Genomic DNA, 23,414 nt, shown 5'->3' with positions numbered 1-23,414 from the left:
TCAGAGGGGCAGCTGGTATCCGGAGAAGGATGATCACTGGAACAAATTCCTCCTACACCATGACCTGTCATTGACTCCTAAAGTGTTGCTGGGACATGGGAATTTTCCGTGCAATGAAGTCAGGAGAAAAGGGAAGATCTCTCCATTCTTAAGGGAGATGGAAACCTCAGGGCAGCTGCCCACCTTAAGTAATATTGCAGAGCCCTTGATTCTGAGATGAAAGCAGCTGTATGTCATTCCCTGCATACACAATAGCTAACTGCCCTGTGGGCAGGGCTCCCTCTAATTTTTGACCTCCATGGGCAGAATAAATTTTGTTATGTGCACCAAGGCATATGGGGATGTGCACCAGCCATAGAAACTTGTGCTACCGTCTCTGGGATGCTCTGCTAAGCAGTCGGGCAGCATCTGACTCACTGGTGGGCAACCGCCCTAGCGCTCAGCTTACAGAGAACACTGCCCCTGGGCAGTGAAATTTCTACTGTTTTTTTATAGCTCCAGTCCTGCTTTATGGGAGCCATTGGCTTGAATATAAGCCCTTTATGGAAACCAGTGGGGACGGCAGGCCGTCCCCTTTAGCTAGGCCACACGTAATGGTGGGGAACAACAGATGAAAAAACCAGGGGCTCGTGTGGGATCAGATGAGCCAGAGGAGGACACCAGGCAGAGAACCCCAAACTGCACTCACTGCCTTCTGAGGCATCTGGGGAGTCAGTGGACACCCGCCAGGGTAGTGTGACTGTGCCGGGGACCAGAACTAGGCAGCACAGTCATCCAGTGTCTGCCTCCTGCCAAATCCTGCTATGGCGGTGGGCCAACCAGACCAGAGCCAGCAGAAGGCTGACGCGGCCTTTGTGGCAGTGACCTCAGTGGTGAGAGGCAGCGACCTTCTTGCTTTGGGACTGGTTTGTAAGACCCTGGTATGCTTTCATCACCATAAACTGCAAAAATAGTCCCGCCCTGCTGTTGAGAGACATAGGGAGTGCCTGCTATTTTAAGGAAGTTACAGCATCAAGGGGAGCTCAGAGAACCGACCTGGTTTATCTGAGCACACACCTTGTCCTGCCATCACTCATCTGCGTGCCCAGGTCTCCAGTTCCAAAACAGGGGAAACTTGCATAAATCTTCAGCCACGTGACTCTGGATGATCCTGAGTCGTCTTTTTTTTGTTTATAAAAAGGGAATTGGGGCAAGCAGGCAGAGGCCTTGCTAGCTCCCCTTAGCATTCAGTCCCAGCTCCGTGCTTTAGAACAGGGGTGAGCAAACTTTTGACATCTGGCCCCACTTTTCATCCCTGTGGTTAGTAGGGCCCCCTGACCCGCCTAATGTAATCCAAGCCGACAGACGTTTCAGCTGTGTTCGTATGAAAACACCTTTTGTATGAAAACCCTTTCTCCACCTGCAACAAAATAAATCTGTAGAATGTAAAAAAAAGTTATTAGTCGGGATAGAAGTGTGAATACAGATACATAAAACCAGTCACATATTTCAACATGTTTAATGGGATGGATGAGCCTGAGACCCAGCAGCCAATCGTGCTGCACCCCACTTATGAAATTTCATGCCCCCATCGCCTCCACTTTGCACATCCCTGCCCAAGAGCCAAAGATGCAATTACAAATAAACCAAGCTTGACTTCAAATCTCCCCATCAAGCTCATTTTCTCCCAGTTACCCTGGCTTGCAGCAGTGTGCAGATTATATTTAATCCTTGGGAAGTTCAATTCTCTGGTTGTCAAGATGGCTTCCTGCTTGCACAGCCGGGGCTGTTTAAATAGTTTTCTTTCTTAGGGAGGTTGCCAAGATCTCATTCCCACCCCATTCAGTCCCAGCCCGGCACCTTTAAACGTGCCGTCAATATGGTGATCAAATTGGAAAGGAATTAATGAGGCAGCTCGCAGGCCCCCTGATGAATTTATTAACTGGATAAGCGAGCAAAGCAGCGCTGCGGTGTATGGAAATAAAGGCACACTTTAGTGCGGACGACCCTTTGCTATTGGGAGCTGATTACATGGTCTGTGAACCAAGACACAACTCATGCTGTTTCTTATAATATGAATGTGCCCATGTGCTTCCACACTCTGGGGCTTCAAGCCTCTGCTGGGCCCTAACTTGTTCCTATGCCATCAGCCGTCAGGAAAAGTGGCGAATTACTCAGCGAGCGTAATGGAGGTCCTAGGGTATCCCCCCCCTTTCACAAACTAAGCCAGACTGGGCCTGAAGGGCATGTTAAGAAATCCAGAGTGCACAGAATTCCTGGGCTGGAAGGGACCTCAGGAGGTCATCTAGTCCAGCCCCCTGCTTCAAGCAGGATCAACCCCCACTAAGTCATCCCAGCCAGGACTTAAAAACCTCAAGGGATGGAGAATCCACCAGCTCTCTAGGGCTATGTCTACACTGGCCCCAAACTTCAAAATGGCCATGCAAATGGCCATTTTGAAGTTTACTAATTAAGTGCTGAAATACATATTCAGCGCCTCATTAGCATGCGGGCGGCCACGGTGCTTCGAAATTGATGCGGTTCGCTGCTGCGTGGCTCGTCCCGACGGGGCTCCTTTTTGAAAGGACCCTGCCTACTTCGAAGTCCCCTTATTCCTGTGAGCAGATGGGAATAAGGGGACTTTGAAGTAGGGGGGTCCTTTCGAAAAGGAGCCCCGTCGGGACAAGCTGCATGGCTGCGAGCCGCGTCAATTTCGAAGTGCTGTGGCTGCCCGCATGCTAATGAGGTGCTGAATATGTATTTCAGCGCTTTATTAGTAAACTTCGAAATGGCCATTTACATTGCCATTTCAAAGTTTGGGACTAGTGTAGACACGGCCTAGGCAACGCATTCTAGTGCTTCACCACCCTCCTGGGGAAGTAGTTTTTCCTAACACCTAACCTACACCTCTCCCTCTTCAACTTCAGACCATTACTCCTTGTTCTGCCATGTGACACCACTGAGAACAGTTTCTCACCCTCCTTTTTAGAGCTCCCCTTCAGGAAGCTGAAGGCTGCTATTAAATCACCTCTAAGTCTTCTCTTCTGTAAACTAAACAAGCCCAAATCCCTCAGCCTCTCCTCATAGGTCTTGTGCTCCAGCCCCTTAATCATTTTTGTTGCCCTTCGCTGAACCTGCTCCAGCAAATCCACGTCCCAGGGGAGCCCAAAACTGGACACAATATTCCAGATGTGGCCTCACCAGTGCCGAATAAAGAGGAATAACTACTTCACAGAATCACAGGGCTGGAAGGGACCTCAGGAGGTCATCTAGTCCAGCCCCCTGCTTCAAGCAGGATCAACCCCCATGAAGTCATTCCAGCCAGGACCTTTTCCAGCTGGGACTTAAAAACCTCAAGGGATGGAGAATCCACCACCTCTCTAGGCAACGCATTCCAATGCTTCACCACTCACCTCGTGAAGTAGTTTTTCCTAATATCTAACATATACCTCTCCCTCTTCAACTTCAGACCATTACTCCTTGTTCTGCCATCTGACACCACTCAGAACAGTTTCTCTGCATCCTCTTTAGAGCTCCCCTTCAGGAAGTTGAAGGCTGCTATTAAATCACCTCTAAGTCTTCTCTTCTGTAAATTAAACAAGCCCAAATCCCTCAGCCTATCCTCATAGGTCTTGTGCTCCAGCCCCTTAATAATTTTTGTTGCCCTTCACTGAACCTGCTCCAGCAAATCCACATCCTTTTTATACCGGGGGGGCCCAAAACCGGACACAATATTCCAGATGTGGCCTCACCAGTGCCGAATAAAGAGGAATAACTACTTCTCTAGATCTGCTCAAAATGCTCCTCCTAATACACCCTAGTATGCCGTTAGCCTTCTTGGCTACAAGTGCACACTGTTTACTCATATCCAGCCTTTCATCCACCATAACCCCTAGGTCCCTTTCCATTGTACTGCTGCTGAGCCAGTCGGTCCCCAGCCTGTAACAGTGCTTGGGATTCTTCTGCCCCAGATGCAGGATACTACACTTCTCCTCATTGAACCGCATCAGATTTCTTTTCGCCCAGTCCTCCAATTGCTCCAGGTCCCTCTGGATTCTCCCTCTACCCTCCAATGACTCCACCTCTCCCCCTAGTTTTGTGCAGCAGCACATGGTGTTGGTAACTCCATCAAGGATTCTCCTAAGCATGTGTACCAGTGTGGCATGGAGGGGCAGTGATTCCCCTGTAATCTGGGGCAGCTGTTTATAATGCCTTGCTGCTGCAGCCTCCTGCCTGGACTGCTCACAACCAGCCTCTGGAAGGTAAGTCACCCCCAGCGATGTCTGGTATGTGCTGCAGCCTGGCACACGCCTTGGCTTGAGCCAGCCTTGGTTATGCTGCAGGGTGAGTCCAACGCTCCCCAGAATAGGTGCGGGAGCCAGGGGAAAAAGCGGGTGCTGCAAAACCCCAGGTTTTACGCAGGGCTCTGCTCCTGGCCATGGACCCGCCGCTGGGCTCCGCTGCCGGCCTCACATCCAGGGTCCTGATTGCCAGCCCCAAGCCCAGGGCTTGGCTCTTGGGCCTGAGTTCAGGGCCACAGCTCCTGGCTTTGCACTCAGGATCCCAGCTCCACATCAAGAGCTTTGCTGTGGCCCCAGCTGTAGCCTCCTTACCCCTGCCTGCATCCTCCCTTCTCGGAGCTCCTGATCTCAGCTTGAGGGAGTGGTCGGGTGCACAGACAGGGGAAAGGTTGGCATGGCACCCACCCTGCCCCCACGCTATAAAAAGTGTTCCAGCTCTGCTGCCCCACAGATCCAGATCTCCCCCCCGAAATGTACGTCCTGTGTGGCCCAGCCCTCTCCTGGACAGGACAAGTACTGGGAGAAAATGACTCAGGGCTCTACAGACCTTTACCTTACAGTAGGCATCCTTCAGTCTGCATAGACTATGGATCGCGCCCTTTACAGTTTCAATTGAGGGCTTCATTTACAGCGTCTACTGTGACTATGAAGACCCAGACGAGAGTGACAGTCCTTGCTGCATCTCTTGCAGATGTGGTGGGTGTCTGGCAAGTCCTTATTGTGCTTTCTGTGCGCTCGCTTGTCCTCTGCTAGCTGTCTGATCCTCATCTCACCCCTCTGAAGGCCCTTGTGTAACCCCTGCTTCCATCTGCTGCAGTCATCTGCTAGTTCTTCCCAGTTGTCCAGCTCGATGTCTACCTCTCTGAGGTCTCTCTTGCAGACATCTTTGTAGTGCAACTGGGGGCGTCCGGGAGGTCTTTTGCCAGAGGCTAGCTCACCATACAGGATGTCTTTTGGAATCCTTCCATCATTCATCCTGTGGATATGGCCAAGCCAGCAGAGCTGACACTGCCTGAGGAGTGTGTGCATGATTAGTCATTCTAGGGGATGTAGCTCAGTGGTAGAGCATATGCTTTGCATGTATAAGGTCCTGGGTTCAATTCCCAGCATCTCCAAATGCTGTCTTTTACCTTATCGATGCTATTCAAAGGGGGCTCTGCGGGGATTATTTGTTGTTAGTACATTTTAAAAACACTAGAATTTAGGCTGGCCATGTGGTTGTGAGCAGAGGAGACGTGCCAGGCTCAGAGGCGACAACGCTAAAAATGATCTCCTGGGCAGCCGCTGTCAATGGTGGGGAGCTGAACCTCCAAGGATCTTGACTCTGTAGCAGAGACCTCTGAAATTAACCCCTTGCTGGTCACAGGGCTTCCACTGCAGACAAGCGAGCATCCCAGCACCCCTCCAGGCATTAAGGGGTTAAAACTGTCAGCCAACAGAGGACTGGCTTCTTTTTACAAACAAGGGCATTCTCTATTGCAGAGAATTGCGGGTCAGTTTCTTAGTCATTGAACTAATCCCAGCAGGGATTGCAGTTAGTAACCCAAGAGCTCCATTCCCACTGCAGGGCTCCCTTGGCCTTTTCCATTGTCCACTTCAGGCTCAGTGTTCCTCTCAATGCTCAGCTCTCTTCTCCCCGGGGTTGCTGGAGTTTATGGCCAGCATCCCTAGTGATGCGGGAGGGTAGCGCAGTCCCAGCCTCTGCCTTGATCCTCAGGCAGAGGAACAGCCATCTAGCATGGCCCTGCAACCCACTCCAGCTAGGGTGGCCAGGTGTCTGGTCTTCTACTGGAACACCTGGTCGAAAAGGGATCGTGGCAGCTCAAGTCAGCACCGTTGACCAGGCCAGTGACTGTCTGGTTGGCAGAGCTGTGCAGCAGGGCTGGCAGGCTCCCTGCTAGTTTCTGTGCCACACAGGTCCCAGAAAGCAGCTGACATGTCCCTGCTCCAGGTCCTACACAGAGGGGCTGCTAGGGGCTCAGCATGCTGTCCCCACTCCGAGCACCGCCTCGCAGCTCTCATTGGCCAGGAGCTGCAGCCTATGGGAGCTGTGGGCGTGGCACCCTCAGCTGGGGTGGTATGCAGAGCCGCATGGCTGTGCCTTTGCAAAGGAGCCGGAGCAGGGATGTGCTGGCTGCTTCTGGGAGCTGCCCGAGGTAAGTGCTGCCCAGAGCCTTCTGCCCCTGAACCCCACCTGGTCCCCCTCTGGCCCTCTAAAGCACTCAGTCCCAGTCCGGAGCACCCTCCTGCACCCCAAACCCCTCATCCCATAGCCTGCACCCCCAGCTGGAGCCCTCACCCAGCCCTGAACCCCCCCGACCAATTCTCCAAAACCCTTGCACCTAGCCCAGAGCACCTTTCTACCCACCAAACCTCCCACCCCAGATTCTGCACCCCCACAGCCAGCACCCTCACCCCCTCTTCCATCCCAACCACTACCTCAGCCAGGAATCTCCTCTTGCAGTCTGAATTCCTCATCCCTAGTCCCACCCCAGATCCCAGCACCCCAGACAATGTGCTCATGCCCCCCCCCAACTCCCTCAGCCCCGCTGGGGAAAATGAGCAAGTGACTGAGGGTGGGGAGAGAGAGCAGCGGGGGTGGGGGGGCAGGTGGAGGGCTCTGAGAAGGGATGAGGGGCATGGCTGGGGCCTCAGAGGAGGTGTGGGGCAAGGGTGTTTGGTGTGGTGCTAGTGGAAAATTAGCAACCCTAACTTCAGCCCAGGACTTCTTCCTAGCTAGCTTGCAGGATTCGCAGACTCCTTCCTTCTCCCCAGTGCTTAACTTGTGCCAGGGCTCAGCCCCAGCACCTCTGGGCTTGGTCGTTCATTGCCCCAGCACAGGTGGACTTGCTGCATGATTTATACATGTAAAAACATTGCTGGAGTCCCAGCCCCTCTTTCATTACCTGGCCTGTTCCTGGTACTGGTTAGCTCTCTGCAAGCACAGCACAGCCCACAACTCCCAGCTTCTGTCTAGCAAGGGGTCATTCCAGTCTTGCTTCACTGAGCTCCTCTTGGACTAACTTCCTCTGCACATGGAGCTCTGTTCATTCTGTTCCAGCTGCTTTTCCCCAGCCCAGCTGTCCTTCCGCTCCTCTTACAGAGAATTCCATCCTGACCTTTCCGAAGCTAAGGGAGAGAAACGGGGGGAGTCCTTTTTAGACTAGGTGCTTCTCTCATGACCCTCAATCACCAGAACCAGGAGCAGGTCAGAGCTGGCCCTGGGCATTGGCAGCCCATTGCCACACCGGCATTTTTTAAAGATTTGCAGAACATTCCTGAGGGTTGGGAAATGGCAAAAACAATCCACAGTACTAAAATCAAGACCAATCCTCCAGGGAACTATAGATGGAGTGCAGCAAATCCCTGGATATCCGCAGAATGGATGCAGATATCTGCAGCTTATTTTTGTGATGCAGATGCAGGTACAAAATTTGTAGCAGCACAGGGCTTTACCTATAGGGCCATAACTTAATATCAGCAAGGCAGAGTGATTAACCCATGAAGGCTCTGAAGAGGGACATTTGGAGTGGGGCCCAGGAAAGCAGCTCGTAACTTTTCTGAAATACATTGGAGCAAAAGGGTTTTCTTCTTTCTTTTCTTGGTGAGGTAGAATTGCAGGGTGGAGGGAGGTGGGGATAAAACCTTGGCTATAAATAGGGCAGGTTAGACTCTCTGCTTGGAAACAGTCTTGCAGAATGTGGTAGGAGAATGTCTCCAACAAGCTGGTTTTGTTAGCAGGGCAGTGGGCAGATTAAAACCATGTACATAAAGTAACCCCCATGCCTTCCAACTATTAACAATTCTCAGTCAGGGGTCTCGTCCTAGCAAGTCACAGGAGGAAACTGTTGATAATCAAGCATTGCAGGGGTTGAGTTATTAGGCAAGAGAGGCTCTCATTACAAGATCAATAGTCTTACAGAGGTAGCCGTGTTAGTCTGTAGTGTCACAAAAAAGCAAGCAGTCCTGTAGCACCTTAAATACTAACAATTTATTGAATAGGTGATGAGCTTCTGTGGGTCTTCGAAAGCTCATTACCTAATAAATAAATTGTTAGTCTTTGAGGTGCTACAGGACTGCTTGGGGTTTGTTTGTTTATTATAAGATCTGCTTATCTGGTCCAACAGTCCACAGAATGAGAGCTGGAGAACCAGCTTTTTGATCAGGAAGAGTTTTTCACACCTAGTTTGCTTTTTCCCTATTGCTGCTACTTGTTGTTCTCAGTAGTCTGAGGCAACACTCGGCTAGTCCATTTCACTTGTGTATCAAGTCAGTTTCACTGATACAGTAAACCCCCCAGTTACACAGGGGTTGTTCTTGCAGCCCCAGCATAACTTGAATTTTCGTGCAAGTTGATTGGGGAGAGGGAACCAGGCCGCTGCTTGGTTCCCAGCTAGCGGCCTGGTTCCCAGCTCCCCTCTGCTTGCAGGACCAGGAAACTGACCAGCCCACCAGGGCTGCTCAGTTTCTTGGCTGCTTCTCCTTGCCTTCCCCCAGCAGCCTGGCTGTCAGTGTGACAGCCAGGCAGCTGGAGAAAAGCAAGGGGGGCAGCTAGGCAAGCTAAAAGCCTTCCCCCTGCTTTCCTCCAGCCACACAGCTCTGAGGCTGACAGCTGTGCAGCTGGGGGAAGGGGCCACAGAGAACCTTGAAATTATGCTTAATTCATGTTAAATCAAGTTATGTGCAACTGGAAGCCATGTATTTGGAGGTTTTTACTGTATCCCAAAACCCCACAAAACTAGCCATTGCTTTTCAATTAATTCTTCTAATTTGCACTAGCTTTGTGAAGCAGACAGTTTTGTGAACCCCTTTTTTTTTTTTATACAACCCCAGAATGCAGAACCTCTGGAGTTTAGTGTAGGAGCGTCCCTTACCCAGCCCTCAGTGCCGCCAGGGACTCAGGTAGTGATTTAAAGGGCCTGGGGCTCTGAGTACAGCTGCAGGGGTGACCCAGAGACCTGGTCCCTCTGAAATCACTGGCTCCTGGAGCAAGTGCATGCTTTGCCCCCCATTGGTAGTCTCTTTAAGTTAAAAGCAGCCAGTTTCAGTTCAGGCCCAGAGGGTCACATGTAACAGCCCTGCTGGGGTTTGCGGAGAATGTTAGGACTGGGACAGGAAAGGGAAAGTCAGTGGGTTTTGTGGACTTAGATTTCCAGAAAACATTTCACGATAATCGTTCACATTAGCAGTTAGGATTGGATTGCTGTTTATTGCCAGCACTTACTCGCCTGCTGACTTCTGACATCTCTAAATAGGGACATCTGGAGAGGAAAAACAGAGATGTGTTTTCACCTCCCTGAACCAGGAAGAAGTTTTTAATTTTATTTTCAGGAAGGATTCCTTGCTCAGGGGAAGGCTCTGGGCCATACCCCTCCCAGGAAGAAGGGAGATGCAGCTAGATCCTCAGCCAGAGCCTCCTTCTCACCCAAATTTGGCAAGTGTGGAGCTCAAAGGCTGAAGCTGCAGGATTTATCTTCTCATCCACAGCTGTGCCAGGGAGACAAGAATTCCGATCAGAGCAATTTCTTCTGCTTGCTCCGCCCTGAGGTTTCCTCTTAATGGATAAAAGAAGCTTTCTGATTCTTTAAGTGTTGATAAAAGCAGCGGGTCAGGCTTTGTGTAATGACTGGTCCAGCCTCGCACCCATATGTAAGTCATGATGTGCGCATATTTAAAGCACTCTTTGTAATGTGCTGGATCCCATTAGAAGAGAAAGGGATGTTTACAGCTGGAATTGGAGGCCTAGATGTTTTAATAGCTGGGACCCTTGAGACGACGTAGGGGGGAGTTGGAGACATATTTCTGACATGATCTCTGAAAATCCAATGCAGATGTTGGTTTCCAGGAAATTGAGAATGGTATCGTACTGTGTGAACTTGCAGCTCTGGGTACAGAAAAAGAAATGCATATGGCTCTGGTTGTTCACGCCTAGCTCGTCTCATCATTTATTCTTATAATTATTGCAATTATAATTATTACAAGACGATCTAGAGGCCCCACCTGATACTGAAGCATGATTGTACTGAGCACTGTTACTCTTAATAAGAGACATCACGACCTTAGCCGCACCCCCCCTGCCCCGCCCCTCCGGCACGGGTGGTGGGTGAAGCTGCTGCTTGGGAAGGCAAGGTCCCCAGCCTCTGGCCCCACCCATACTCCAACCCTGCTCCTTCTAGGCCCTGCTCCCTCCCCACCACAGTCCCACCCCTTCCCCACTCTCCCTCTTCTCTCTGGCCACCCATTGCAGCCAAATCCTTGACCCCAAATATAGCAAATGACATTTGGAAAAAAAACACTCTTCTACAATTTCTTTCTAAAGAAAACAGAGCATGTTTTCCATTGCGTGCCAGATTGTGAAGACTGGACATGCAGGAGGTACTTAATTAAAAGCACTAAATGTGGGAGTAAAAATGTCAGTTGCAGTTTTTTTTATATACCCTGAAGTCTGTCAACTTTGTTCCACTGGATTTATTTGAAAAAAACTTAGTAGTAAGGGTAAGTCAGTTTGTCCTGCAGAATACAACATTAATAATTGTGGGATACATGGTGCATCCCTTGTCTGTTTTACATTTTGTCAGTATTTCTAACCTGATTTGATATTTTAAAAACACTCTTAAGCCTTCACAAATTAATCATTCCAGATTACTATACGTTAAACTCATTGAAACAAAGACACATCTGAAATTAATCAGTCAGAGTGGCTGAGTGTGGTCATGACAAAGTTCATTCGTTTTAGCAAAAGGGAATGCTAACTGATTTTGTGTGATTTTTTCATAACGAGACATGTTTATGAAATGTAATTATATGTTTATATTAAAATATGTTTCCAAAGATTTTATGCCTATCAAAGGAGTTTATATCTTAGCAAGGTACTGATTTTGGTCACGGGTCCACTTAAAACTAGTTCATCAAATAGTCAGAAGTTAAAGGGAAGCTCGTTTGTCCAGCCGTCTGGAAGAAAAGGGATGTTTTCTGTTTAAGGGCAGTGAAACCAAAGCAGGGTTGGCAGGAAAGAACAGGAAGACATGGAAGGAAGATTTTGTATTATAGTAATTAAAATTCAAATGTGTATTTTAGTTTAGGGTGGTCTTTTGAAGAATTTATTTCAAAAACTATGTCAGAAGATCTGAGCATTTAAAGCTGAAGATGAATACTCAGATGGTGCATCTAAATGTCTATTCCTGGATTTTTAGAGATGTGTTTTTAAAAGCTTTAGCCACAAAATAATGACATATTTTAAGCAAATTTAAGCTAAGGTCCTGCAAACTTATTAATGCACAACTGGTTTTGTCAGTAAATTCAGAGCTGACACATGCCTGTTAAATGGTTTTAATTGCTACTCCATGGCTCTTTCACAGGATCAGTGTTATGCTAATAGGTCTGTCAAGCTGAAAGTCTTTTTACTTCTAGTAGGCATCCTTCGGTCTGCATAGACTATGGATCGCGCCCTTTAACGTTTCAATTGAGGACTTCATTTACAGCGTCTATTGTGACTGTGAAGACCCACATGAGAGTGACAGTCCTTGCTGCATCTCTTGCAGATGTAGTGGGTGTCTGACAAGTCCTTATTGTGCTTTCTGTGCGCTCGCTTCTCCTCTGCTAGCTGTCTGATCTTCACCTCGCCCTTCTGAAGGCCCTTGTGTAACCCCTGCCTCCATCTGCTGCGGTCGTCTGCTAGTTCTTCCCAGTTGTCCGGCTTGATGTCTACCTCTCTGAGGTCTCTCTTGCAGACATCTTTGTAGCGCAACTGGGGGCGTCCGGGAGGTCTTTTGCCAGAGGCTAGCTCACCATACAGGATGTCTTTTGGAATCCTTCCATCATTCATCCTGTGGACGTGGCCAAGCCAGCGGAGTCGACGCTGCCTGAGGAGGGTGCGCGTGGTTGGGATTCCAGCTTGCTCGAGGACAACTGTGTTGGTCACTCTGTCCTTCCATGATATTCCAAGGATGCGCCTGAGGCAGCGCAAGTGGAAGACGTTCAGCCTCTTTTCCTGGCGGGCATACAGGGTCCAAGTCTCGCTGCCATAAAGGAGGGTGCTGAGGATGCAGGCTCTGTAGACTTGCATTTTGGTGTGAGTGTACAGCTTGTTGTTATTCCACACTCTCTTGCTGAGTCTGGACAGAGTTGTGGCCACTTTTCCGATCCTCCTATTTAGCTCAGTGTCCAATGACGGGGTTTTTACTTCTAAGTTAGCAGATACAGTGGGGGAGTGTGGGGAAGTGGGAGCAACTTACTAGTCTGCAAGCTGCAACAGCCTGTTCTAGGACCCTTCAGGAACTGTCAGAATAGAGATAGGAAGAGGGCAATATCAAAACAAAAAGCAGTCAAGTAGCACTTTAAAGACTAGTAAAATAGTTTATTAGGTGAGCTTTTGTGGGACAGACCCACTTCTTCAGACCAAGAGGGCAATAGTTGAGCACTAAGACCCAGGGGAGGTATTGCTTCCCTTTGCCTCTTGTACCTACCACCTTTGCCCCATGGGATTTTGAACACTTCCTTTCCCTCCTCCCACTGCCATGAAGGGGCAGAGTTAAGGTTGCAGTTTGTGGTCTATAGCATGGGATGATTGAGCTGTTTGTGAAATCCATGTCTCTGTGTATACTGTTAGGAGGCAAGTATCAGACAGGGAGCCGTGTTACTCTGTATCTTCAAAAACAAGAAGTCCTGTGGCACCTTTTTGACTAACAGATATTTTGGAGCATAAGCTTTCATGGGCAAAGACCCGTTTCCTGACAAAGCGGGTCTTTGCCCACGAAAGCTTATGCTCCAAAATATGTTAGTCTATAAGGTGCCACAGGACTGTTTACTGTTAGGAGGCTTCGCTCTTCCTGTCCTTGCCTTGATGGTTCTGTAGTAGGGTCATCGTATGCCTACCAGCCTTAACTGATCCACAGTGCCGTGATTTGTTGGAGTTAGGTGCTAGTTTGTCCCCAGGCTCTTACTAAGTTCATTCAGTATAGTCTAATCCCCAGGACTGTGTCCAGTTTTAAAGGACACAAGAGCTGGGAAATGTGTTCCAGAGATACTGGCCCTGAGAGAAGGTTTGATCTGGTATTCGGGAGTTATCTTAAAGCTATGTCACAAATACAGTGTTGTCCACCCTGAGCTGAGGTCAAATTACGAGTCAGGCTCCAAAAATCATGTCATTGGCTTAAAATTCATGACACTTTTTGAAAAGTGCTCTATTCTTTATATTTGTTCTCTGGGTTTGGACCCTTCAGGGGATATGTGGGTCACAGTTTCAAGCGGTTCACCACAACCAAGAGGGTAGAAACTTGCTTTTAAAAATAAAACCATGCTGGGACTCTCACATCACATGCCTTCAGGAGCTTCAACAACACCCCCAAATATTGTGAGACTTGTGAGAACATCATTAGAGTTGGCAACAGGGCAAACAATATGTCCCAATCCCAGAACAGCTTCCATCTGAGAGCTTAAGAAGACTGGGACTTTTCAGGGGAGATATGATTGAGGTCTATAAAATCATGACTGGCTTTGGGAAAGTCAATAAAGAAGCGTTATTTACTCCTCATCACACGAGAGCTAAGGGATCACCAAATGAACCAAATGCGCAGCAGGTTAAAGCCAACAAAAGGAAGTATTTCTGAACACAACACACAGCCAACCTGTGGAACTCCTTGCCAGAGGATGTTGTGAAGGCCAAGACTATTACAGGTTTACAAAATAAAACCTAGGTAAATTCATGGAGGTTAGGTCCATCAATGCCTATTAGCCAGGATGGGTAGGAGAGGTATCCCTAGCCTCTGTGGCTATGTCTACACTAGAGTGTTTTGTTGACAAAACCCAGGGAGCGTCCAGATTCCCAGGGCGTTCTGGCAACAGTAAATCAACAGAATGCAGCACTTTTCTTGACAGTCTCATCCTGCTCCCCATGAGGCAGACCTTCCAGGAGGCCCTCTGTCGACAGACAGGGCTTCTAGGACACCTGGCAGCCCTCTCTGTTGTGTTTCTGGCTGGCTGTTTTGTTGAGAGAGCAGCTGGGCAGTTAGCCACCAGCTGTTGATGGAAGCTGTGTTGGAAGATATTTGTCGACAAATTGCTGTAATCTAGGCGTAGCCTGTTTGTCAGAAGCTGTGAATGGGTGATGGGGAAGGATCACTTGATGATTGCCAGTTCTGTTCATTCCTCAGCGGCACCTGGCATTGGCCACTGTTGGCAGACAGGACACTGGGCTTGGTGGACCTCTGGTCTGACCCAGTATGGCTGTTTTTATGTCTACACTGCAGTTAAGCCTGGTACTCAGCCTCCACGTTAGCTTAGCTCGAGCGTGAGTGTCCCATGGCAAAGCTCTCCCCATGTCCTCAAGTCTCTGCCCTCACCAGTGTGTGATGGGAGGAGGAGGAGCATATCCCGTGATTCTCTGTGCAGAGACGCTCTACGAGTTTTCCGCAGCAATCAGATCAATTGCAAGTAACCTACCTGTCATTGGCATTGGCCACTGTTGGAAGTCAGGGTACTGGGCTAGATACACCTGACCCAGTATGGCTGTTCTGATGTCCAGACAAGCTCAGATTCCCTCTTTAGATTCCACGCTGTTGCTTCTAGTTACACCCCTTTAATTATGCTGAATATGTGTTGAAAACAACCTACAGGAAGTCGTTCTTCTGCTCTACTCCATGCTGATTAGGCCTCAGCTGGAGTATTGTGTCTAGTTCTGGGCACCTTTATGTTAGGAAAAATCTGAACCAGTTGGAGAAAGTTTGGAGAAGAACAACAAAAATGATGAAAGGTCTAGGAAACATGACCGGTAAGAGGAAGATTGGAAAAAATGGGTATGTTTATTCTGGAGGAGAGAGGACTTAATGGGGGGCTGGTACAATAACAGTTTTCAGATATATGAAAGGGGCAAGAAGCAGCGGGTTTAAATTATAGCAAGGGCAGTTTAGTTTGGACATGAGGAAAAACTTTCTAACTGTCAGGGTGGTGAAGCACTGGAATAATTTGCCTAGGGAGGTTGAGGGATCTCCATCACTGGAAGTTTTCAAGGGAAGGTTAGACAAACACCTGTTATGGATGACTCAGATTAGCAGTTCCAATCAGCACATGTGACATCCTCAGGGCCATACAGGCAGTGTGGGATGCAGCCCACAATGGTAACTAGGTTGACAACCACTGCAGGGCACAGAACTCAAGGTCCCTTCCAGTCCTACAATTCTCATCTGCAGGTGGCCCTGCTGTGAGCAATGATGTTCCAGTGGTTACAATGTTAGCCTGATACTTCTGAGGCCTGGATTTAAGTCTCTGCTTCACCACAGCGTTCCTCTGGGACCTTAGGCAAACCACTTGGCCGTTTTGACACATGCCCCTTTCTTCCAAAGTGGCATGCTAATCAATGGCCCAAAATATGCTAATGAGGCACGGATGCAAATTCCCTGCGCCTCATTAGCATAAGGTCACATGATTTGGAGTCTGGAAGATATTTTTCTGGACGGCAAAATGCGATTTAGAAGTGGGGCCCCTGGCGGGGGGGATCTTCTGGAAGAAAGTCCTTCTTCCGGAGGCCCCTTCTTCCTGAAAAGTTCCTCCAGATCACGTGACCTTATGCTAATGAGGCACAGGGAATTTGCATCCGTGCCTCCTTAGCATATTTTGGGCCATTTATTAGCATGCCGCTTTCGATGAAAGTGGCATGTGTAGAAACGGCCCTTGGGTGCAGCTCCACAAAGGTTTGTGAGCGCCCAACTTCCATTGATTTCAATGGGTTTTAGGCACTGACGTATCTTTGAGCGCTTTGAACCTCTGTGCTTTATATATGGAGTCTGTTCTGGTATGGCTGTAGCTCTGAAGAAGTGGGTCTGTCCCACGGAAGCTCATCACCTAATACATTATTTTGTTAGTCTTTACAGGGCTACATGACTGCTGCTTTGTTTTGATGGAAGGCAGACTAACACAGCTACCTCTCTGTTACTAATCTCACCTCGGATTAGTACATCCAAATGAGCGTGACGACAAAGCCTGTCAACTCTTTATCATTCGGGAGGTTTGGAGGTTCCCCCCCTTCATTCAGCATAGAAAGCAGTGCTGATTTGTTTCCCTTTTGAGCCCCAATCCTGCAATCAGAGCCCTGTGAGCACCAGGGTTCTCCCACACAAATCTGATGTTACCTTCAGAGATGTCCTGTCCATAGGATGAACTGGGGCAGCCAGTTTGGGGGGGTCCTCTGCAGCCACCCCAGCCATGCTAAGGTTGGGGGAGGGGGACTACCAGGGGCAGGGAGTGGCAGCAGGCTGTGTGGGTGTGCACGCGTGTGCGTGTGTGAGAGACCACATGGTAAGCACAAGCGGCAGGCTGCTTTATTACGCTCCACCATGCTGCGCCTTCCCGGCATGCAGCGTCTCACTTCTCCGTGGCAGGGGCAGAGAGCAGGCCAGGAGGGCACAGTGTGGCAGAGAAGAGCAGGCTGCTGCTCACACTGCCTGCGGGGTGAGGGCAAGGGGGTGAAGGGAGGTGACCCCCTGCTGCTGCTCCTGCTATCACCATGCCCTGCCCAGGTAATCCCTGTCTCAGTTGGTCAGGGAGGGGGTAAGTGGGGAGGGTAGGCAAGTAGGGGGAAGGGTGGGGCCTGTGATGCTGGGTGGTTGCCTTGGGCCCCAGGGCTAGGACCCGGGGGGTTCCCAGGCCCTTTCCCACCTTGATACAGCCCTAGTTATCTTCCAGTCCATGTCATCCCATTTTGAGCCTCATAGGGGACTGAATGTTGGTACCTCCAGACCTAACGCGCAAACCTCTCCAACCTGAGCTGCCAAGCTAAATCCCCTAGGTAGCAGTTGTAGTGAAATCACAACCTCCCTGGATCTGATACCGAGGGGAATGCAGAACACGCAACGGCTAACGACACTAGCACAAAGCTGGTAGAAACAAATGTTTAAGGTAAAAACTTAAAAAGAGAGCAACACATATGTTTGCTGAGTGGTTTTTGTTTTGTTTACAAGTTAACAAAATAATCATTCGAGTCCTTCGAAATCCTTTCAAGTAAATTCAAAGCCACAAATAATGCACAAAATCACCCAGTGTCGTTAGTCTCTTGCAGGAGAAATAAAGTTGTGGATCTCCAACTTCCCCGACCATAACACAGAGCTGAACTAGGGTATTCATTGGGCTGCCTCTCTCAGGCCCACCCCACATATTGATAGCGCGTCCAACCCAAAAGGCAAACAAGCCACGGTTTGCATCCCCTCCCTTCTCCCTGGTGCCTGGGCTCCGTAGCATGGACACTTGGTGGCTCGGCTTTTAGCAACACTAAGATCTTCATATGGGGCTAAACAAATAACCTCTCAGCAATGGTGCGTTATTCAGTTACTAGCTCTGTGTTTTGATCTCAGACTCTGTGTTTGAGTTAAACTCTGGCTGCAGGTAGGCTGTAGGTCAGGGTAAAAGGGCATTGGCAGTGCTGTGTGTGAGGGAGACCCCAAGCAGAAATAGCAGGGGCGGGTGTGGATCAGGTTTCAGGTTTCTGGGCACTAAAACTGACACATGTTAAAGGAAAAGTCTTAGATGCCCCCCAGGTAGCTTAGTCATAAAATCCCAAATGGTAGAGACTGAGAAACCTTCTGTGCCAGCTTGATCGTGTAGTCTCTGAAGTCTGTGGCAAAGCTCCCTTTGACTTGAATGGCTCAAAGCCAGGGTCCGTGGCCTCTTTTATTATTTCCTCATGCACACTCGTGTGAGCAGTTCTCCCAGTTTGATGCCGTCAGTGAATGTCATTAATTCAACAGGTATCAGAGGAGTAGCGCAGTTAGTCTGTATCTTCCAAAACAACAGGAAGTCCTGTGGCACCTTATAGACGAACAGTTGTTTTGGAGCATAAGCTTTCATGGGCAAAGACCCACTTCGTCAGATTGCACAAGAAAGCTGATGCTCCAAAATAACTGTCAGTCTATAAGGTGCCCCAGGACTTCTTGTTAATTCAGCAAGGTGTTTTCCCACCTGTTCAAGATTATCTTGTAACAGCACAGCTGAACAGGCTCTACGTTTCTAAGTCTTCCTTGTCCTTATCAACGTGATGCTTTTTCCTAATTTTCTGGGGTTTAGAAATAAAAAGCAGGATTTTGACATATTGCAAATAGAATCCCAGAATCATGGAACACTAGAACTGAAAGGGAGCTCAAGAGGTCGTCGAGTCCAGGTCCCTGCCCTCTCAGCAGGACCAAACACCGTCTGACCATCCTCATTAGGTGTCTATCTAACCTGCTCTTAAATATCTCCAGTGATGGAGATTCCACAACCTCCCTAGGTAACTTATTCCAGTGTTTAACCACTCTGACAGTTAGGAAGTTTTTCCTAATGTCTAATCTAAACCTCCCTTGCTGCAGTTTCAGCCCTTTGCTCCTTGTCCTATCCTCAGAGGCCAAGGAGAACAATTTTTCTCCCTCTTCCTTGTAACCCTCTTTCAGGTACTTGAAAACTGCTATCAAGTCCCCCCTAAGTCTTCTGTTTTCTAAACTAAACAAGCCTGGTTCTTTCGGTCTTCCCTCATAGTTCATGTTCTCTAGACATTTAATCATGGTTGTTGCTCTTCTCTGAACCTTTTCCAATTCTCATCACGCTGTTTACTCATATTTAGCTTGTGGTCCACTATGACCCTGAAATCGCTTTCCACAGTTCTTTTTCCTAGACAGTTACTTCCCATTTTATATGTATGGAGCAGATTGTGTCTTCCTAAGTGGAGCACTTTGCATTTGTCCTTATTAAACTTCATCCTGTTTACCTTGGACCATCTCTCCAGTTTGTCCTGATCATTTTGACTTATTAGCCTATCCTTTAAAGCAGTTGCAACCCCTCCCAGCTTGGTCTCATCTGCAAGCTTAATAAGCATACTTTCTATGCCAATTCTAAATCGTTGATGAAGTTATTGAATAGAACTGGTGCCAAAACAGATCCCAGCAGAACCCCACTTGTTATGCCCTTCCACGTGACTGCGAACCATTAACTGCCCTCTATGTACCCACCTTATAGTGGCCCCACCTAAGTTACATTTGCTTAGTTTATTGATAAGAAGATCATGTAGGACCATGTCAAATGCCTCACTAAAAATTCAGTATACCACATCCACTGCCTCTCCCTTATCCACAAGACTTGTTATCCTATCAAAAAAGCTATCCGATCGGTCTGGCATGGTTTGTTCTTTACAAATCCATGCTGGCTGTTGCCTATCACCTTATTTTCTGCCCGATGTTTGCAGATGAATTCCCTGATTATTTGCTCCATTGTCTTTCCTGGCACAGAAGTTAAACTGACTGGTCTGTAGTTTCCTGGGTTGTTCCTTTCTCCCTTTTTATAGATGGGCACAATATTTGCCCTTTTCTGGTCTTCTGGATTCTCTCCTGACTTCCAGGACTTTTGCAAGATGATAGCTCAGAAACCTCCTCTATCAGCTCCTTAAGTATTCCAGGATGCATTTCATCAGGCCCTGGTGACTTGAAGACATGTAATTTTTCTAAGTAATTTTTAACTCGTTCTTTATGTATTTTATCCTCTAAACCTACCTCCTTCCCACTAGCATGCATTATGTTAGGCATTTCTGCATCGGCCTTCATGGTGAAGATTGAAATACATCATTAAGCACCTCTGCCATTTCCAGGTTTCCGGATATTTTCTCCCTCCACCCTGAGTAGTGGGCCTACCTTGTCTTTGGTCTTTCTCTTGCTTCTAATATATTTATAGAATGACTTCTTGTTACCCTTTGTCTCTAGCTAGTTTGAGCTTGTTCTGTGCCCCTGCATACATGCATTGTTTGCTTATATACATCTTTTGTAATTTCTCCTACTTTCCACTTTTTATACAACTCCTTTTTGACTTTGAGATCATGCAAGATCTCCTGGCTAAGCCAAGACGGTCTTTTACCATATGTGGCAGGGTGGGGCCTGGAGAGTGGGGGGCAGGAGTCAAACCAGAGTGGAGACAGAGTGACAATCAAAGTGGAAGCAGCTGAGGAGCAGGCTGCCCTAAATTAATTAGGGCCAGCTGATCCCACTCAGGGCTACCTTTATAAGTCCTTCTCCACGCAAGGCAAGGGGAGGGTGGTGAAGGAGAGCTGGGGAGGGGAGTGAGGCAAAGGAAGGAGTCAAAGAGGAGAGGAGCCTCAGGAACCAGGGGGAGCTGGACTGCCCCAACCCAGGGGGGCCTGGAGCTCCACCAGAGACTTTGAGGAACTGGTCAGCCAGAGGAGCCAAACAAAGGAGGAGACTTACTGCCATGGCTACCAGTAGTGGAAGGAGGTACCAGGGGTGTCATCTGGGGAAGTGGCCCAGGAAGAGGAGCTGCAGGGGCAAGGGCGAAGGGCGTCAGCCCTCACTGGTAGTGGCCATGAAGGGTCCCTGGGCTGGAACCTGGAATAAGTGGGTGGGGAGTGGGTTCTGCTCCAGACTGCCCTCTACCCTAGTAAGGGTAATGGGGTTCATACAGTGGGGCCAGTGGACTAAACAGAGGACCTGGGGCCCAGGAATGAGACTGACAACATGTGGCTAATGCCCATGCAGAGGTTTACTGCTATACTTCAGCTAGAATCTGGCCCTTGAATTTTCCACTACTTGTCCTGCTCATTCCAAGCTGCCATACAGAGTAGCAGCAGCATACTAGTAGTAGTAGTGCAATACATACTATGTATCTTTCCTACGCAGCAGATAACTTGCTTTTGGACCCTTATTAATGTCCCTTTGAAAAACTGCCAACTCTCTTCAGCTGTCTCTTCCTTTAATCTTGCTTCCCCCTGGGACCTTACCTCCCAGCTCTGAGTCTGCCAAAATGTGCCTTCCTGAAATCTGTTGTCTCTATTTTGCTGTTCTCCCTTCACTATTTCTTAGACTCATGAACTGTGTGATGTCCTGGCCACTTTCTCCCAACCTACCTTCCACTTTCAAATCCTCGATGAGTTCCTCCCCAAGTGTTAAAATCAAATAACAGCAATAGCGCTTCACTTAGGCAGGCATAGAGGTGCAGGTAGCATAGAAATCAGGGGATGAGCTGCACTGAGCTTGGAATGAGCAGGACAAGTGGTGGAAAATTCAAGCGCCAGATTCTAGCTGAATTATAGTAGTAAACCTCTGCATGGGCATTTGCCACGTTAGCTGCGTCTACACGTGCACGCTACTTCGAAGTAGCGGCACCAACTTCGAAATAGCGCCCGTCGCGGCTACACGCATCGGGCGCTATTTCGAAGTTAACTTCGACGTTAGGCGGCGAGACGTCGAAGTCGCTAACCTCATGAGGAGATAGGAATAGCGCCCTACTTCGACGTTCAACGTCGAAGTAGGGACCGTGTAGACGATCCGCGTCCCGCAACGTCGAAATTGCCGGGTCCTCCATGGCGGCCATCAGCTGGGGGGTTGAGAGATGCTCTCTCTCCAGCCCCTGCGGGGCTCTATGGTCACTGTGGGCAGCAGCCCTTAGCCCAGGGCTTCTGGCTGCTTCTGCGGCAGCTGGGGATCTATGCTGCAGGCACAGGGTCTGCAACCAGTTGTCAGCTCTGTGTATCTTGTGGTGTTTAGTGCAACTGTGTCTGGGAGGGGCCCTTTAAGGGAGCGGCTTGCTGTTGAGTCCGCCCTGTGACCCTGTCTGCAGCTGTGCCTGGCATCCCTATTTCGATGTGTGCTACTTTGACATGTAGACGTTCCCTCGCTGCGCCTATTTCGATGTTGGGCTGAGCAACGTCAAAGTTGAACATCGACGTTGCCGGCCCTGGAGGACGTGTAGACGTTATTCATCGAAATAGCCTATTTCGATGTCGGCTGCACGTGTAGACGTAGCCGTTGTCACTTCTGGCGGGTGTCTGGGGTGGGATAGAAGTTGCATCTACCCTATCCTCCAACAGAGCCCTCCTGTGGAATAGGAATAGGAAGCGAAAATACCACACATGTACTCCAAACCGTCCTCACAAAACTGGAACTGAAACACTTTGGAGGTTTGTGGCAATGTTCTCTCTCACTTCTAGCATTTGTGTGGAATAAATTTTGTTATGTGCACCAAGGGATGTACAGATTGGCACCAAAAATAGACACACATGAAGCCGGCTGCAGGCAGGTAGGGGCATGCTGCTAATCAGCTGGGCGGCACCTGAATCTCTCCTGAAGGGCCACTCAAGTTACAGGGAACACCAGTTTGTGGTGTAGTTCTCCACCCGCCTCTCCCAATCTTATTTTTTGTTTGCTGTTAACCATGTTTATTACCACAGTTCCTATGGGCCAACTGAGAAGGGTGCCCCATTGTACTTAATTCTATGCAAACAGAGTCTGTGAGAGTCACCCCAAAGACCTTTATACTGTAAATAGACAAGACAAGCATGATGAGGGGAGAACACAATTCTTGTGACTCATTGAACTGTTGGGTTCTAATGCAAAGGTACCACAGAAAAAACTTGCACCCTACCTGTTTAAAAAGAGCTTGTTAGCTAAATCTGCTCTTTAGAGCTACCAGCCCCTTCTCTTTGGGTTTGTCCTCCACCATCCATCCAGAAGCCTTCAAATCAGGGTGGATTGACTTAAATCAAGGCAATTTAAATCACACCAAAAACCAATCATTGAAAGCAAGTTTCCCACTGATACTTCTTCATGTATACTTTAAACAATGGTACAAATCTGATCAGTAGAACATTAATCTACAGCTCAGCACAGTGCAGCATTTTACAGCATCTAAGAGGGTTTGCGTCATGTAATTTGTTTAGATAATGATTTTTATTAACTTAGGAAACAGCATGCAATACTTATTACCTGTGTCAGGCTGCAGATGCAGCATCAGAGCATTATAAATGGTAAGAACTAAATCAGACACACGAACACAAGAGCACTGATCTTTTATTAAACTTGGAGCCTTTTTTGTAAAAGAAGGAAAAAAAAAAAAAGGGGTGTGCCAGTACTCAGCCAGTTCCCCTCCCACTCCGCCAATCCCATGGCTGGGGCTGCCAAGGCTGAGTACCAGCAAGTACCGGCACAAAAAAACCACTGATTAAACTAAATCATAATGCATAAATGTTTTGCATTTACAATTGCAGCAGTCTCCTGAGTTGTTGGCTCCTGGCTGTCCCTACGCTCTCTTTTTCCATAATTTTTGTTAACTCTAACAGAGAAGTCCTCCGAACACTAAACGTACCGTGTCCTTCAAACTTCCATAACTAGCTCT

The 23,414-nt window shown here is 48.5% G+C and overlaps 1 protein-coding gene and 1 non-coding gene across 3 annotated transcripts in view; both read left to right on the top strand.

The window, feature by feature from the left end:
• The window catches only part of LOC142009088 (1-phosphatidylinositol 4,5-bisphosphate phosphodiesterase gamma-1-like), a 99,999-nt gene that overhangs the window by 10,669 nt on the left and 65,916 nt on the right, over positions 1 to 23,414 (top strand). The window lies entirely within an intron of this gene.
• Positions 5,324 to 5,395, top strand: TRNAA-UGC (transfer RNA alanine (anticodon UGC)). Its single transcript has one exon. It is a non-coding gene; the product is annotated as a tRNA-Ala (tRNA).

This window comes from Carettochelys insculpta, chromosome 2 (genome assembly GCF_033958435.1).
Source record: "Carettochelys insculpta isolate YL-2023 chromosome 2, ASM3395843v1, whole genome shotgun sequence".
NCBI lineage: Eukaryota > Metazoa > Chordata > Testudines > Carettochelyidae > Carettochelys > Carettochelys insculpta.
This window is presented reverse-complemented; position numbering and strand designations above follow the sequence as displayed.